The 13512-nt window shown below is 29.1% G+C and overlaps 1 long non-coding RNA gene across 13 annotated transcripts in view; it reads right to left on the bottom strand.

Annotated features, from left to right (window-relative positions):
- LOC141458432 (uncharacterized) overlaps positions 1–13512 on the bottom strand; it is a 16236-nt gene extending 2724 nt beyond the window's left edge. The window contains exons 1-13 of one of the 13 annotated variants that reach the window (XR_012460946.1): positions 11057–13510; positions 10282–10461; positions 9948–10161; positions 9649–9875; positions 6360–6459; positions 5666–5797; positions 4796–5031; positions 3990–4177; positions 3401–3508; positions 2761–2997; positions 1808–2001; positions 800–1148; positions 233–347 (exon numbers count right to left, since the gene is read on the bottom strand). This is a non-coding gene — a long non-coding RNA (uncharacterized lncRNA). Of the gene's footprint in view, positions 1–232; positions 348–799; positions 1149–1807; positions 2002–2760; positions 2998–3400; positions 3509–3989; positions 4178–4795; positions 5032–5665; positions 5798–6359; positions 6460–7289; positions 7695–9648; positions 9876–9947; positions 10901–11056 lie in introns of those variants that run through there. The other 12 variants (XR_012460942.1, XR_012460944.1, XR_012460949.1 and 9 more) reach the window with 12 other exon arrangements.

Raw genomic sequence — 13512 nt, 5'->3', positions numbered from 1 at the left:
AATATGTCTATTATAAAGATTAAATAAAGAATTGATAGCTCATTTAAAACATTTTATTTAAAAAACCTAAATCTTTTTATTCAACGATAATGAAATTTACTTCCCAAAATAATTCTTTTTTAGTATTTTTTAAGCATCCAAATTATTCGTTTTATAACATGCAATTTTAAGTGAAAATTCTTATATTACTTTGTGAAAAAAAACATGCATAGTACATGTAATAACTACTTACTTTTTTTTGATAGGTTCCTATTAAGATTTGATGGTAATTTACACTGGATTGATGTTTTACGTCCTTTCACTTGGCTAGTTTTGCAGATATCACTATGGTATCACCAGGATTTAATCTGAAAATCAACCTTACGTATTGTAATTAAAATAATTAACATGTTTATTGAGTTTTACCTAGCTTTAAGAAAAAACATGTATAACAATTTATGTATATTATAAAAATTAAATAAAGAAGACTGTTAAACTAAAGAATTGATTTTTTTTTTTAACCTAAATCTTCCATATCAATAACATTAATTTGATTGAAAAATATAACAGTCTACTAACATTATTTTTATAAAATGAATTAAAAAATTATAAGCTCGACTAAAAATAGTTCTCTTATTGGAAAATGATGTAGAGTTCACATACATCTTTGATGTTGAATTTTTCAATTAAATTACTGCTATCTACAATCAACAAAAATTAAAACTTCTTTCAAATACAAAAAAGAGAATAATTTGTTTGAAAAAAGTTTTAGTTCTCATTATAACAGGCTGAACTTAATCAATAATAAGATAAGACTTACCTGCGAATAACCTCACATTAATGGTCGTGCTGCTGGAGGTATAGAAGGACCCTTAAAAATTCATCTCAGGTAAAAGCTTAGGACTGCAAGTTGACAAAAAGCCCTCTGATGTCAGCACTGCATGAACTGGAAAAAATATTACATCAAACATAAGTAGGAGTAATACGAATTTGATTTACACTACATTAATACTTCATTCAAAACGTAGAATCTAAACTAAACCTTTTTTTCAAAAAAATATTTGAGAAATATTCTCTTCAATTTCTTAAAATAAAATTTTATAACATTCAAGATGTGCCTATTACCAGATTCTTGTAGTACCTTCTGGTACGACTAATTACACATACTTCTGTAACAAAATAAATGAACTAGGACGAAATAAACCTAGAGTTCACATGTTTTAATAAAGAAAGTTTTAAGAGTTTACTTCTTTTTACCAATAAAATCGAATTAAATCTTCAAATTTACTTTATTTTATTGTCAACTAGGTTTATTTGTCTAAAGAAAAATACAATGTTTAAATTCTTGGAATATTAAACTTCTTAAATAAAATAGCTTTTTCCATGAAATTCAAGTTAACAAAAAAGTTAGAATTGCACGTTAGAATAACACATAATAAATAATAAGATAAGACTTACCTGGATGCGAATAACTTCATATTAATGGTCGTAAGAATTATTATTGTTGAAAAGAAGTTTAAACTGGCTGAATAAGAGTTTCACTTGATTGAAAATGCATGCATTCACACGTACGTTAATCGTTGAATATTTATATTAAACATCAACTTTTCTCGTTTGAAAGTGGAAACATTACTTATGCCGATAATTATCATAAAAAAAAGGGTTTACTTAATGATATAATAATTAGTACGTACGAATATTACCTGAAGAACATTTCCACAAGCCATGTGGAAATTAATTTTCATTTTTCAGATAAAAAAAAAATAATAATAATTTATATGAAAAAAGTTTTATGTTGCATCACTCAGAACATAATAAATAAGACTACCTGAAGATCAGTGCCAAAGATCCTTTGTTTAGTCCTTTGTTTAGTTTATTGTCGAAAGTACAATGGATACGAATCGCTTCACAATCATGTCCTGGATGCTGGAAGGGTAGAAGAACCCTTACAAATTCATCTCAGGTAAGAGGTGAGCTTAACGGGGCTGCTAGTTGTCAAAAAGCCGCCCATAGCTGTTAGCACTGCATGAACGAAAATACTATATTAATCCTAAGTAGGAATTATTCGAATTTTATTCACACGATATTAATACCATATTTAAAACTTACGAGTTTTTCGGTTTAACCTTTTTTCAAAAAGATATTTTGGAATTTTGGTCTTAATTTTTTAAAATATAGTTTTATAACTTTAAAAAAATGTTTACCTACTATTGTCACACGAAGATACGACTAATTACACATAATTCTGTGACAAAATAATGAACTTGGTCGAAATAAACCTACAAGTTGACAGCATTAATATACGAAGTTTAAAGAATTTATTATTTTTTTACCAATAAAAATAATTAGGTTTATATGTCAACAAAAATATACTTTAAATATTACGGTTTTTATATAAAGTAAAAACTTTTTTCATGAATTTCAAATTAACAATATGTAAATTACAATACAATAAAGAAAAAATTCTTATTATTGAAAAAAAGTTGAAATTGCTGAATAAGAGTTTCATTAGATTAAAAATGGTATGGTATTCACACTATGTTTAACTATGATATTTAAATTAAACGACAACCTTTCTCATACCATTATTACGATTCATATGGAAAAAATAACCATCTAAAAACGGTTTAGTTTATAACATAATACTTTGAACGTACTAAATAATGGATAAGATTATCTGAAGTGGTAGGTAGATTTCTTTGACTAACCATAATAACCACCTAAAAAAGGTTTTATTTATAACGTAATACTTAGAACGTACTAAATAATGGATAAGATTACCAGAAGAAGTGGTAGGTAGATTTCTTTGACACCTTCATTCTCCAGAATAGAATGGATGAGAATCAACCAACATTTGCTGTTTGATGTAAAGAAGATCCCATACGGGTAGTTTTCCAATGAACGCTCTGCACGACTACTTGTCAGTGTTGGAAAAGCCAATGGATGAAAACTCTGTATGGGTAAAAATGAAGGAATAATCCATCGATTGTTTCCACTTAATTCACACCAATTGACAATCTAGAAATCAACATTTTTCTGTTAAACTAATTCTACTTTTAGGTTCATTCAATCTCTTTATCCAGTTTCCGACTTTCCAAGCATCTTAACAAATTTATCGAGGTTGATCAATAACTTCGATGAAAGTTAATCTACTCCAATGACGTTCTCACCTCGCACTGTACTTACTGACTAACTGAGGAAGGTTATATGGTGGTTATGTGTGCCATTCAATAGTTATATAATTGTACAGAAACTTATAAAAATAATGAAATAAAAATTAATGAAACCTAGTATTTATTGCAGAGTTCTGAACGTTCAGTGCATTTATAATGTGTTTAATTTTTATTGTGTAGTATTCTATAATGGTAGGAAGGGGGGTGCAAATTTAATAGAATACTTTTTTTTTTTATAGATTCCTTACCAATTGATGTTGGAATCACATTGGATTGATGTTTTTACGTCTTTTTCACTTGGGCTTCCATTGATGACTAGTTTTGGAGGCAGTACTCTGGAATCACCAGTATTGATTCTGAAAATCATTTATTATTGTAATTAAAATGTTGTAAGAAGTTTCAGCTAGTATTAAAAAGCTAGATAAAAACATCTGTAACTATTTATGTATATTATAAAAATTAAATAAGGAATTGATAGCTCATTTAAATCTTTTTATTTAAGAAACCTACATCTTTTCATTCAATGATAATGAATTTATTTCCAAAAAACACACTTACTCCTTATGAATAGAATTAATATGATTGAAAAAAGATAACCTACTAATGCTATTTTGATGAAAATGAATTAAAATTACAAGCTAGAATAACAGTATTAATTGTGTGTGATTGGACATGAATACAGAATAGCCATGCATGTTTCATGTTGAATTTTTCAATAAAAGTACTGCTTAGTAGCAGTACATTGGTAGTTCAACAAAAATTAAAACTTTTTTCTGATACAAAAGAAAAAGTTTAGTTTACGTTGTATTACTCGGAACATAATAACTAAAAAATTACCTGAAGAACAGTTCCAAAGACAGAGTCCCCAATTTAGTTTATTTTCAGAAATACAGTTGACGCTAATCACTTCGTATTTATGAAAGTGCTGCTGAAACTATAGAAGGATCCTTAAGAATTCATCTCAGGTAAATACTGGGCTTAACGGAGCTGCAAGCTGATAAAAAGCCCTTGGATGTTAGCACTCACTACATGAAGAAAAGATACTACATTAAACCTAAGCAGTAATACGAATTTGATTCACACTATATTATTACAATATTTAAAACGTAGAACTTATCTGTTAATCTAAACCTTTTTTAAAAAAAAATATTCCGAAATTTTGCTCTTATTTTTTAAAATAAAAGTACGGATCATTGCACATAATTCTACCACAAAATAAATGTACTTGGTCCAAACAAACTTGTTTAAATTGTTGACTTGTTCAACACGTTTTTTTTTTAAACTAAAATAATCGAATTAAATCTTCAAAAATTCTTAATTTTATTGTCAATTGGGTTCAAAGAAATAAAATTTTTAAATTCTTCAAATATCACAATTTTTAAATAAAATAACATTTTTATTTAAATAAAATATAAAATTTAATTTAACAAAACACGTGTGAATAATTATTATTGAAAAGAAGTTTATTGATTAAAAATGCTGTTGCATTCATATAAGTTTAACGTCAAATATTTATATTAAACTTGAACTTTTCTTCTATGAAAGTCACTCATTCAGATTCAAAGGGAAAGATTAATTATCATAAAAAAAGTTATTGTTTATAATGTAATAATTTGAACGTACTAAATAATGGATAAGATTACCTGAAGAACATTTCCACAGCCTTAGTGGTAGGTAGATTTCCTTTACTTCTTTATTATCCAAAATAGAATTGATGAGAATCACCCAACATTTCCCAACTAGCTGCTGAATGTAAAGAAGGGCCCATAGAAGGTAGTTCTCCTATAAACATTGGGGTGAACTTTTACGTCTTTTTCACTTGGGCTACCACTGAGGACTTGTTTTGGAAGCAGTACTCTTAGTATCACCAGTATTGATTCTGAAAATAATTATTTATTGTAATTTAAATAATTATGTTTAATGAGTTTTACCTAGCATTAAGAAAAACGTGTATAACAAGTTAGGTATATATTTTTGGTAATTTAAATAATTAAAATGGTTAGTGATTTTACCTAGCATTAAGAAAAATAACAATTTGTGTATAAAATAAAAATTAAATAATGAAGACTGTAATTAAACTAAAGAATTGATTTTTTTTTAAACCTAAACCTTTTCATTCAATGATAATGAAATATATTTCCAAAAAACAAACTTACCTATTCCTTAGGAAAAAATTATGAATTTTATTATATATTTATAATTTAATAAATATATTATTAATTTGATTGGAAAAATATAATAACACATTTAATCTACTAGCATTATTATTATAAAATATTTTTTTGAAAATTAATTAAAAAATTATAAGTTCGACTAAAAATAGTTCTGTGATTGCAAAATGATGTAGAATTCACATGTGTTTGATGTAGAATTTTTCAATTAAATTACTGCTATCTACAATCAACAAAAATTAAAACTTCTTTCAGAAAAAAAAGAAGAATAATTTGTATGAAAAAAAGTTTTGGTTTTTGTTGTATCACTCCTAAAATAATAAATAATAAGATAACATTTACCTGAAAGTGAATTTCTTCATATTAATGGTCGTGCTGCTGGAAGTATCTAGAAGGACCCTTAAATATTCATCTCAGGTAAAAGCTTAGGACTGCAAGTTGACAAAAAGCCCATTGATGTTAGCACTGCATGAACTGAAAAAAATACTACATTAAACATAAGCCTACTTATGTTTACTCCTAAGTAATACGAAATTCAATCTCACTACATTAATACTTCACTCAAAACGAAGAATTTATCACTTGAACTACACCTTTAATAAACGTGATTTTTAGGAATTTACTTTTTATTTATAGCAATAAAATCTAATTAAATCTTCAAATTTACTTTATTTTATTGTCAATTAGGTTTATTTGCCTAAAGAAGAATACTGTTTTTAAATTATTGGAATATTAAAGTTTTTAAATTAAATAACTTTTTCCATAAACTTCAAGTTAACAAAAAGTTAGAATTCAATAAAGAAAAAATTATTAATGAAAAGGAGTTTAAACTGGCTGAATAAAAGATTCATTTGATTAAAAATGATGCTGCCTTAATATACCTTTATCGTTAAATATTTAAATTAAACATCAACTTTTCTAGTTTGAAAGTGGAAACATTACTTATTCCCAATCAAAGGGAAAGATGAAGTATCATAAACAAAGGTTTTACTTTATGATATAACAATTAGTACGCATTAAATAATGGTAACATTACCTAAAGAACATTTCCACACGCCAACTGGTAGGTAGATTTCCTTGACTTCCTTAAGATCCAGAATAGAATTGATGAGAATCATCCAACATTTACCTAATTGCTGTTGGATGTAAAGAAGAGCTGATACATTTACTTTAAAGACTAATCCTTTATCAGTTTCCATTTCATTCACACTAATTGAATTATTCAAGAAGTCATAGCATTTTTCTGTCAAACTAAATCTATTTTTATGTTTATTTTATCCCTGACAGGTTTCGGAATTTCATCTATCAACTATATTCTATTCTAACCAGATAGATTATCAGTTTGGAGTAAAGACGTTACGTTAACATCTTACGCTACACTTGCTAGCTAAGTAAGGAAGGTTATGTGTGCCATTTAAATTATTAATTGATCGTAAAAAAATGAAATAAATATAATGAATCCTAGTATTTATTAAACCGTTCTGAACGTTCAGTGCATTTATAATGTTTTAAATTGGTAAAGTTGGAGTTGTATTTTATATACATGGGGGGGGAAATAATCAAAAGAACTTCGAACTACTCTTATTTCATTTATGCAGAGAAATAATAACTTCCAAATAAAATATTCAAAAAATAAAGCAAGTGCGTAATCAAGTAAAATGTTATATGGAAAACTTTAAAACAGTAAAAAAATCTGCAAAATGTTCAAATCTTCAAATTTTTTGCATGTTTCTGAGACCTTACTACAACAAAATTAACTACGTCTTAAGACAATGGACTTAAATTAATTCGAAAAATTATAATCACATCAAAAATTATTGAACAGCAATTGACTCTTAACAGAAAATATAATGAATAAAGTTTATAATGAAAAGAGTTTTGAGATCCTATTTCGTGAACTCATTTAAAAAACTTATTCCCTTATTACTTTTGGGCGATTTTGTATATTGATGTGTATTGTACTTACAATTGTTTTCTTAAATGAAGGTGCTAGAAAATCTTGATTTTGATTAGTTGTCAATGCTATTGCAGTAAGTTATCTACTAGTTTTTTTTTTTGCAATTCATTTCATTTTGTCTTTTTTTTTTTTAAAGAAACATCTTTATCGCCAGAAATTTGTCACCACATTGTGAAAGAACTGTAGGTAATGAAAGGACTTTTGGGTTACCTATCAGGGTTGTCTAAAATTTCATGATTTAAAATTGCTGTTAATTTATAAATGACTTTGTTAATACTGAATTTAAAAATATATTATTAACGTAAATTAATATCTTAGTAATTCAGCAAATACAATAGCAGCAAAAGTAAGTGCACAATTAAACTAGAAACAAAAACAAAAAACTACTAGAGGAGCAAAGAAACTTCAGAAAAGATATATCTTTTCGTAGTAGAAAAAAAGAGTTGAAGTTAATAGATACTAGCTGGTTACAATGTGGTAATTATTGTTAAATTGAAGTTAGTTGAGCTGGGAGTGCTAATAAACCATTATATTAAAGAAATCAAAACTAAATATAGAACAACATTGAAATGTGAATGAATGAAAATTCAATTGATTGAAAAGAAGGTGGAAATGTCGACAAAAAGAAGAGAGTAAGTTAGATCAGCTGATTAAAGATATTTAAACCAACAGCTAAGTGCTAAAAGAGTTAATTCCACTACAACTGTACAAAATATTTAAATCATTATCTTAAAATATGAAGTGGCATGACTTGAAAAAAAGATTGTTTTTGTTAGGGAAGTATTTAGAAGTCTTGTAAAAATAGATGAAGGGAATAGGAACTCTACTCAGTATTATTATGAGTTTCCAAAAAAGATGAACAGTCCACTGACAAATTTATGACACATTAAGAAAAACAAATATGAAAAATAAAGTGTCTAATCTCGAAGATTTAATAGTGAAAAAAAGAGTTAGAGCCCAGGAAAAGTCCTTCCCCCATCAAAATCGACAAATTATACTAAAGTCACTGTGCTGTAGTATTCTTGAGGAGTCCGGTTGATAATATGATCAATGTGACAATATGCTTCAAGTCCAGTAAGAGTTGCTGTAATAAAGAAACGTAGCAAAACTCGACTTAAGTTGGTAGCATCAAAAATTGGTGCACGATCATATTTCAGTTACCAATGACCATGGTCGACTGTTCGAAAGCACTTTGTTTCATCTATCAAGACGTACCTAGTAATAAAAACGCGTACTTTTCTGATTAGTACCTACAGTGCGTTGGACTCGTGGAGCGCTTGCACCCGCAACATAAAGTTTTTTTGCTGCATTAAGACAAACGGGGGTGGATGCCTTGCTACTCGTTCTGTAAGGCTCTGCTATTAGCCTATAAAGTGGATCATTTAGCAATAACTCTGAAAGTGGCAGAGAGCTTTATGACATGAATTTGCAGTCATCTAAATTTTACCAACCTCCACAAATCTAGACTTCGCGAAGAATTTAAGCAGAGACTCCATGTGCCTAGACCGTTCGCACTTCTTATATGTATCGGACCTCGCTATGCCATGCCATCATTTAAAGAAAAAGTGGAACAATTCTTGAACCCACATATGCACCCGATTTTAATAATAAAAAAAAAAGCGATTCTTTTTCATCGAGATTAAGGAGAGAAATAAATCTTTGAGCACGTCTTTAGAAATACTTCTGGTGCTATATGTAATCCGAAAATTAGAATATTAAATCGCTACCTTCTACAGAGCGAATTAAATGTTATGAGAACGGCCTTTCGTTTTCAAGCTGATTTTGCGAATATCTTCTTCGTGTCTATTACTGAAATACAGATTTACCCGCTAAGGAATCGAAAATTTTATTAGAAGTGAGAATGAGAAAATGTTTCCTAATCATTCCTTATTCAGATCATTCGGATCAATACAAATTCTCAATAAACCCGTCGCTTTTCTTCTATTCTAATCTATTACCTCTTTCAATTGGATAATTAAACTTCACTGTTTCCTTCACTTTAATGCGATATAAGCCCGGAATTTTTCAATTCCCTTCAAACACATCTTTGTATTCTAACTTAAGTTCTAATTCAGACTTAAAATGTACTAAGATTTATGAAAAATGTCTTTTCAACGCCATTAATTCTTCAAAATAAGTCTAATTCTTAACAACCTTTTAATCCTAAAATAGGTTCGAATGGAATGTTAAAATCTATCGGTTACAGAAAAACCATTAGCCATGAGGCCTTTACTTGATTTACAATTAACAATCTCTTTTCCTAATGGTTTAATATTCAGCTATTAATATTATATTTTAAGAGACCCATTAATTTCAAATGGGGATTTCTTTTTTAATGATTAATGGCAGAAGTTAATTTAAATTTTACCTTGGTAACCAAAATTCTTCTTAGAGTTATTTTTTCCAGCCAGGATTTAAAATTGTTTATGATCGCATATTCAATATGAATCAATAATTCTTCTTCGGCATTTTGTCCAACTATAATATGTGGAGCTTCTTAAACGGAGTTCTTTAATTCGTTTTAATGATATAGATTTCTTGTTTGGGCAAACTTTCGATTAACTTTTCAACAGTAATTACATTGTTGTTTAAATTCTGAAAAAGTCATGCAAGTAAAGAAACTTACAGCATTTGTACTTTACAGATTTTTATCTTACGCAAAAATACCTTTCAGCTCGATTAGCTTCTCTATTACCGTTTCCGCTACATATTTGGTCACTTATATTGCTCTTGTATATTCTGCAGCCTTTGTTTGCGACATTTCCCGGACTCAAGGAAGGCTCCATACAGTGGTATTATCTCTAGAAGTACTAATCGGCATAACATTAATGTAATTTCATCTTTAAAATCACAAACTGATTTACTGTCACCTGTTAAACAACTGTCCACAGATTGATCCACTTGTTTAAAATTAAAAGAACCATTATAATATCAAATGGAATATTTTTTTTTAATGAGATATAATGTTCATTAAATTTTTTCATACTAGTTCCATGGTTACCTTATTTTTCGGATTTAAATTTTAAGGCGTTACACAAATCCAACACATCTCCAATAAAATTAAGAAAACTTGCTATTTTAACCATGAAAGACGATTTTAAGTTTTTCAAGGCAAAAATTAATTTCCATTTTTTGTTTGAATTTCTTCCCATTAACGGATATGTTATTGACTCCAATGGAGCTGGAAATTAAAATTAATATTTTGCATTCTTCTTATAAGGTGCAAACATTAGGAATCTATACTATTTATAAAAATTTTTTCTTCTTTGTGAAACAACTGACACCGTGTTACATTACTGCTATGTATCAATCAATAAAGATATACATCTTTATCATTAAGTATCTTCAGTATAAGAGGACTAAATAATAAAAGCACTTAAACACGTAACTACGATAAGGACCCGCAGGTACCACACATCAGGAGGTTACAATATGTGATGGCAATCATATAAATACACCTACATACATATGTAGGTATTTACTTTAATTGCAGCGAAAGAAAAATTAAAATAAAATAAAAAATTCAAACGTATGAATAATGAACTGTTTCATTTAAAAATATCTGTAAATGTCAAGAATACGTGCCCGGAGGTGTGGCATCATACGATTTTGATTACTGTTACCATGTAACCCGCAATATTTTAATATAATTTTTTTTAATAATTATTAATTTATATTTAAAGATAGCATGTAAAAACTTTAACATTTTAGCGGGTAACATTATTAATAAAATAAAAATAATAAATTTCTAGTAAAAATAGCAAAGATTTACTTACCATTTTTGTAAAACATCAACTAGCCAACAAAATGTGTATGATCCAAACCTAGCATGAAAAACAAACTGTAAAAGTTAAAAATAAGGAATGGCGAACAGAACTAACCAAGATTTTTTTCTCCTTTTGTTAACTTCTCCGGCCTAATGTTTATAATCCAACTCTGGCAGGAAAATCAAACAAGCCAGTTAAAAATATGAAAATTCTAGTAAAACTAGAAAAGATTTTCCAATGTTTCCCTTTTCTGACAATTGCTACATCCTAAATTAGGCGACCTAATGTGAATGGTGCAACCATGGCATGAAAATGGAACTTTGGAACTTAAAAATAAGTTCTTTCTAGTAATCCTAGCCAAGATTTCCCATTTCTGCCCTTCTCTGAAATACTACTCCCAAAACTAGCAAAACTAATGTGCATCATCTAACCTTGACATCCAAATCAAACCTTTGAACAAACCTCAAGGAAATGTTTGCCATATTACCCCTGGTTTTCAATTTTTTCTTTTATTTCTTAATTTCCACTTCCTAAACCTGCCGATCTAACTTGAATGTTCCAACCCTAGCATAAAAATGGTCTTACCAGTCTGTAAATAGAAAATAAGCAATTATTAGAAAAACTGGACAAGATTTTTCCATTCCTTCTCTTCACTATGAAATACTTCTCCCAAAATTAGGCGACCTAATGTGCATGATCCAACCCCAACATTGAAATCAACTTTGGAAAAGTTCTTTCTAGTAAAACTAGAAAATATTTTCCGTTTCTTCTCTTCTCTGAGAAATACTATACAAAAACTAGCCGACCTAATTTGTATGAACCAACACTGCCATGAAAATCGAACTACAGAACTGAAAGTCAAGGAAATTTTTGCCAATCACCCATGGTTTTCAATTTTTTCCTTTATTTCTTAACTTCTACTTCCTAAACCTGCCGACCTAATTTGTATATTCCAGCCCTGGCCTAAAAATGGAACTATGGATGTAGAATATAATCAGTTATTAGTAAAGATGGCTAAGATTTTTTTATTCCTTCTATTTTTTGTGAACTACTACTTCATGGAACATAAAATTAAGTTCTTTCCAGTGAAAATGGACAAGATTTTTCCATTTCTTCCTTTCTCTGTGAAATACTATTTCAGAAAATAGCTGACTTACTATGTATGGTCCAACCCTGGCATAAAAATCGAATTATGGAGCTAAAAAATAAGGAATTTCTGATAAAAATAGCTAAAATTTTCCATTTCTTCAAATAAATACTAAGTATAAGACCCTCTGTGAACAAAAAAGGAGTGAATTTTATAACAATATGGGCGACAAATTTAAATCATGTCGTGATGGTAAGACATTTTGGGAGCTCGTAAATTAATGTAAGAATAAAAACTTCATGGCTAGTAGTGCAATTTAGTCCTTTGGAGGGGAAGAACTATTTTAGGGATTTATATAACCCTACTCTCAGTCCTCTAGGCTGAGCCATATATCGCCGAGGTTTCTTTCTTATACACTGCAGGAATTGCTACTTGTAATAGAAAGTGTAAAGGATAACAAGGCTCCAGGACTTGATAGGGTACCCTACGAATTTTACAAAAACGCATCACTAAATTTTCAAGAATGTCTGGTGGATTTTTATAATTATTTATTTAACGTGGGAGTTGTGCCAGAAAGTTTTCTAAATTGTGTTCCCTTTGCAGAAAAAGGGCAATCCCAGTACTCCAAATAATTACAGAGGGATCACTTTTATGGACTGTATATCCAAACTGTACGCTTCTTTGCTATTGAACAGGTTGACTGAATGGGCTGATAAACGGAACGTCTGAAGTGGGTATCATCAGGCAGGCTTTAGGAAATTTCATTCGACCATCGACCATCTATTCTAACTGACCAGCATTGTTCATCAACACTGCATGAAGTCCAAGACTAAAGTTTAAGCTTTTCTTGTTGGTTTCCAATCAGCATTTGATTGTATTAATTAGTCATGGAAATGTTTGCAAAATACCTATGGTTTTCAATTTTTCCCCTTATTCCTTACGTTTTCCTTACGTTTTACTTTCCAGCAAGCTTACCTAAAGTGAAGGATCCAACCTAGTCATAGAACTCGTGCAGTGGAAGTAGAAAATAAGGAACTATTAGTGTAACTGTCAAAGATTTCCTATTTCTTCCCTTTTCTATGAATTGCAAATTCAAAAACTAGCCGACCTAATGTGTATAATCTAACCCAGCCATGCAAATCGAACTAAAGTAAAGAAAGTCATGGAAATGTTTGCAAAATACCTATGGTTTTCAATTTTTCCCCTTATTCCTTACGTTTTCCTTTCTAACTGGCTTACCTAATAAGATGTATCCAACCCTGGCATAGAAATCGTGCTGTGGAAGTAGAAAATAAGGAATTATTAGTGAAACTAGCAAAGATTTCCAATTTTTCCCCTTTTCTATGAACTGAAAATTCAAAAACTAGCCCACCTAATA

This window comes from Rhodnius prolixus, unplaced genomic scaffold (assembly GCF_049639745.1).
Source record: "Rhodnius prolixus isolate KJV_2025 unplaced genomic scaffold, Rpr scaffold_5, whole genome shotgun sequence".
Taxonomy (NCBI): Eukaryota; Metazoa; Arthropoda; class Insecta; order Hemiptera; family Reduviidae; genus Rhodnius; species Rhodnius prolixus.
The sequence above is the reverse complement of the archived record's forward strand: the minus strand, read 5'-3'. Positions and strand labels throughout refer to the sequence as shown.